Here is a 5,509-nt window from a genome sequence, read left to right as displayed (position 1 = left end):
GGAGTTATAGTAGGGGTGGGAGCACAGTGGTTTGAGCAATGGATCTCGAAGTACAAGGTCCAAGTTCAACCTCCGCATCACATGTGCCAAAGGATGCTGTGTTTCTCTCTCATGAATGAATGAGCAATTCTTTTCTTTTCCCTTTTGTAGCCCTTGTTGCTTATCATCATTATTGTTGTTGTTGTTATTGCTGTCATCATTGTTGGATAGGACAGAGAGAAATGGAGAGAGGAGGGGAAGACAGAGGGGGAGAGAAAGACAGACACCTGCAGACCTGCTTCACTGCTTGTGAAGCGACTCCCCTGCAGGTGGGAAGCCGGGGGCTCAAACCAGATCCTCACACCGGTCCTTGCGCTTTGCGCCACCTGCGCTTAACCCGCTGCGCTACCGCCCGACTCCTAAAACCCAGAATTTTCTTTCAACCTGGTGACCCCATTTCCTGAACCCCATGTCAAGAGCAGAACTGTCTGTTTTATTCCGAGGCTTCCTTGCTGGGCTGAGCATTCCTGGTGGCTGCATGGAGGAGGCAGCCCTCACCCAGTTTCTGCTCATAATATCTGATCTCATGCAGAAACTCAAGGCCCCATCCCAGCTGCTTGGAGGGCCATGGAAGCCAGGGGGACATAGAGGACATGGAGACAGGAGACGGGACGAACCCTGGGGCCTGCAGGCCTCAGTGTCTACCTTGGAACCGAGAGACAAAGCCACCAAGTCTGGGAGGACCCGGAGATGGCCTGTCAGGGCAGCAGCCAGCTTCAGACACTTCAGAGAGCTGGCTCCACCTGGGAGAGCACAGGGCTGGCATGACCCAGGTCCTGGGTTCGATCCCTGGCTCCACTACTTGCCTCCGCAGAGCAGTGCTCTGTCAGCTGCTCTCACTCTCCTTCACCCTCTCCATCTCCCCCCCCAAAATAAGCAGAGAGGAGGCAGTGGTGGTGCGTCCGTCCACTACAACACACACATTGGGACTCAGGTGGTAGCGCAGCGGGTTAAGCACAGGTGGCGCAAAGCACAAGGACCGCCGTAAGGATCCCGGTTCGAGCCCCCGGCTCCCCACCTGCAGGGGAGTCGCTTCACAGGCGGTGAAGCAGGTCTGCAGGTATCTGTCTTTCTCTCCCCCTCTCTGTCTTCCCCTCCTCTCTCCATTTCTCTCTGTCCTATCCAACAACGACGCCATCAATAACAACAACAAGGCCAACAAAAGGGAATAAATAAATATTTTTTAAAAAATAGAAAGGAAAAATAAGTTAAAAAAAACAGCCTCTGGGAGTGGTAGAATTCATAGTGCAGGCACCGAGACCCAGCAATAACCCTGAAGGCAAAAAATAAAATAAAATAAAATAAAATAAAATAGACTCAGAATGACAACAGGCTAGGGAGATGACTCAGTGTGGAGACAGGGCTTGTGGGCATGAGGTCCTGCGTTCAGTCCCTGGTACTGGATGTTCTAGAGTGACACTCTGGTTCTCAATCAATCAATCAATCAGAACATCGGGTAAATCGGGTTAAGCGCAGGTGGTGCAAAGCGCAAGGACCGGCGAAGGATCCTGGTTAGAGCCCCCGGCTCCCCACCTGCAGGGGAGTCACTTTACAGGCGGTGAAGCAGGTCTGCAGGTGTCTGTCTTTCTCTCCCCCTCTCAGTCCATTTCCCCTCCTCTCTCCATTTCTCTCTGTCCTATCCAACAACAATGATGACAACAATAATAACTACAAGGGCAACAAAAGGGAATAAATAAATATTTTTAAAATATTAAAAAAAAAAAAAAGATAAGTAAACCCCAGGGCAGGGGAGGCAGGGCGGACACTCAGTCCAGAGGCTCCAGAGGCTCAGCACAGGTCACATGGCAGAGTCCCCAGTCCTGGACCCCCTCTCCCCCGCAACCCCTCCAGTCTCTCCTGCCTTTCCAGCTTGGAAACCCCTCACCTCCTTACTGCACAAACAAAGCTGGCAGTTGGGCTGAGCAGCTGCTGGGGACCGGGCGGGGTGCAGGCCAGCAGCCAGAGGGGCTGGAGGGCGGGGTGCAGGCGGTCGGCCAAGGGGCACAGGGGGGCAGACTGACCGACTCCCTGAGTCTTCAAGGCCAGCAGAGGCCGGCTGGACACCCTGGAGGAACCGACACCCCTAGATGAAGCAGGAAACTCCGGGGGCGTCGGGTGGAGATAAGGGGGCCTCCAGGATGCTGCCCCCACCCCCAGACTTCCTGCTGGTGGCCCCGGGGTGTCATCTCTCAGAGCCCAGGACACGGGAGCTCAGGGGCTCACACAAGCACCGGGTCCCCGACAAACTGTCCCGTGTCCTAGGCTTCCTGCTTTTGCCAAACGTGGGACCCAGGTTCAAGCCCTAGCACACCTCGTGGTCCTCGAGCGCCTCAGTGCTGTGGAGTCCCTCCGTCTCTCCACCTCTCTCTCTTTTCTTTTTTTTCTTTTTTTGCCTCCAGAGTCATTTCTGGGCTCAGTGCCTGCACTCTGAATCCACTGCTCCTGGAGGCAATTTTTCCCATGTTATTGTCGTTGTTGTTGGGATAGGACAGAGAGAAACCAAGAGAAGGGAAGACCAAGGGGGAGAGAAAGACAGACACCTGCAGACCTGCTTCACCACCTGTGAAGCGACTCCCCTGCAGGTGGGGATCCAGGGGCTCGAACCGGGATCCTTACGCCGATCCTTGTGCTTCACACCATGTGTGCTTAACCCGCTGCGCTACTGTCTGGTCCCTTCCCTGTCTTTCTATCTGAAAAAGTCCTGGAGTTCTGAAGCCCCAGCAAAAACACAATTAATTGATTTATTCAGTGAAGGAGAGAGGGAGAGACAGAAGGAGCAGGAGCACTCCTCTGGCACATGCGATGGGGGGGGGTCCAACTCCAGACCCCCGTGCTCCCCCCGAGCCACCTCCCAAACCAGTTTTTCTAAGAATTTCTGAAATGCTACGTTGCTTTCTTTCCCAGGGCCCTGCTCAGCTCTGGCTGATGGTGATACTGGGGATCGAACCTGGAACCTCAGAGCCTCAAGCAGAACAGTCTCTTTGCAGAGTTTTATATCTACCCCCCAAAAAAACTGTTTGTAAAGGTTATCTCCCCTCCCCCCTTTAATAAGTAACCTTGTAAAAGTCATCGATTGCTGGCTGAGAGGAAAACAGAGGATCCCAGCAGAGGGATTGCTGGGGACGGAAGCTGGGAGCCACACAGCCCACACCTGCAAGTCCATGGCCCTGCACTGCACACCCTCCCTGGTCGCAGAAGGGAGCCCTGGGCAGAGGAGACAGCATGATGGTTCTGCAAGAAGACTCTCGTGCCTGAGACTCCAAGGTCCCAGGTTCAATCCCCAGCTCCACCATCAGCCAGAGATGAGCAGGACCCTGGTCTCTCTGTGCATTTCCCTCCATATCTCTTGTTAAAAATTTTTAGGGAGCCGGGCGGTGGCGCAGCTGGTTAAGCGCACGTGGTGCAAAGCGCAAGGACCAGCGGAAGGATCCCGGTTCCAGCCCCCGGCTCCCCACCTGCAGGGGAGTCGCTTCACGGGCGGTGAAGCAGGTCTGCAGGTGTCTGTCTTTCTCTCCCCCTCTCTGTCTTTCCCCTCCTCTCTCCATTTCTCTCTGTCCTATCCAACAACAATGACATCAATAATAACAACAACGTCAATAAACAACAAGGGCAACAAAGGCGAAAAATAAAAAATATATTTAAAAAAATGTTTAAAGAAAATACTTTATTAAAAAAAACAAAACAGGGATCGGGTGGTGACACACCTAGTTGAGCACATATGTTACAGCGCACAAGGACCCGGGTTTGAACCCCTCGTCCCCACCTGCAGGGGGGGAAGCTTTGCAAGTGGTGAAGCAGGGCTGCAGGTGTCTCTCTGTCTCTCTCCCCTACTGTCTCAATTTCTGGCTGTGTCTATGCAATAAATAAAGATGATAAAAATAAAAAAAAAACATAAACAAAACAACAACAAAAAACAGAGAGCTTGTCTGAGAGTTCTCCTCAAACCCCTCCTGGCTCTAGCTCCCCCGGAGCCTGTGGCCACTGTGTTTGAGTTCAGAGGTGGAAAGTCGTTTGCTGGCTCTTGACAGCAAGTAATAATACGGGGGTCACACAAGGCCCCTCCATGCCCCCTGCCCCACCTTGCTCAGCTGTGACTTACCACTGGGGGGAAGCAGAGAGGGTCACTAGCTTTAGCTCCCCCCAGCCTGCCCCTCACCCTCTCTGCTCACCAGTAGGGGGGGCAGCCACCTCCCGCCTCCTGTCCTGACAGCTGACTGAACCCCCTTTCAGGCTGAATCAGGTTTCCAGAGCCCCCCCCTGAGAAGGCAGGAGAAGGGAGGTTTTTCTGCTGTCCCTCCCCACCCCCACGACCAGCTGAATCCGGTTTGGGGCAGCCATGGGGGGGGGACAAGGTTTGACTTTCTAGAGAACTGGGGGTGTGGGGGGCGGGGTACAGATTGAAGCGGTGATTCCCTCCCCCGCCCAGGAGTCCAGAAATTATCAAGACATCACAGCCTGTCACCCTGCAGATGACAGCTGGGCTGGGGCTGTTTTCTGTGATGCTGCCACCACTGTCCTGGAAGCTTCCCTCCCTGCCCACCAGCCTCTTGAAGGGCAGCTTGAACCTATGCCTGGGACCCGGGGCAGAGAGCTCACGGCCAGCTCTATCTGCCACTGTCCTGTCCTCACCAGGCTCTGTCCCCACCCGGTCACTCAGCCCCCGTCCCCTGTAACTGCCTTCTCTCTCTCTCTCTCTGAGTCCCCAGGGCGTCAAGCAGTGCCCAGCACATAGTAAGTGCTCGATAAGCACTCTCGGAGCAGAGTCCAGGCTCTGGATGGAGCTCTGGACTTAGACACCCTCTTCCCCTCCCCTACTCTGTGGCTCCTTTGGTTGAAAGCCCTCCCGCAGGGCCCAGCCTGCCCCCTGTGCGCTCTCTGCCTCTTGGCCAGAGCTCTGGCCCCCCAGCTATGTGACAAGGTAACCAACTCCTGGAATCTTCTAGAAGCTGGTTTAGCACCATCCTGCAAGCTCAGGTCTGCAAGCGTGAGAGAGCTGAGTCGGCTTCCAGAGCCCAAGGGCGCGGTCTCCCCCACCCCCAAATCCAGGGGACCCCTGTCCCCTAGCAGGAGGCAGGAGCAACAGGCCGCCCCAGCAAAACCCCCAAACAAGACCCCTCCTTCTCAGCTTTCAGACCCTCACAGCCTCGCTCTGGCTCTCTCCCCCCATCCCGGCTGCCCCCCCAGCTCCCATCACCCCTAGCCCTGGCTGGAGTCCACCCACACCAGAGCCACTCCGCCCCTCACTCCCCCCACCCCGGGAGCGAGGCCTGACTGGCAGTGCCATCTGCCCAGCAGCTGAAATTCTGCCCCAACCATGCCCCCCACCCCAGACAGCATGGAGGCCAGAGGTGGGGGGGTATGGGGCGATGACGGATACCAGGACCAGACGGATCAGGCAAGGGGCCCCCACACCCTCATTTCTCAAGGGAGTGGGGGTGCAGAGAAGCTGCCAGAATGCTGCTCTAAGAGC

This window comes from Erinaceus europaeus, chromosome 16, assembly GCF_950295315.1.
Source record: "Erinaceus europaeus chromosome 16, mEriEur2.1, whole genome shotgun sequence".
Lineage (NCBI taxonomy): Eukaryota > Metazoa > Chordata > Mammalia > Eulipotyphla > Erinaceidae > Erinaceus > Erinaceus europaeus.
The sequence above is the reverse complement of the archived record's forward strand: the minus strand, read 5'-3'. Positions refer to the sequence as shown.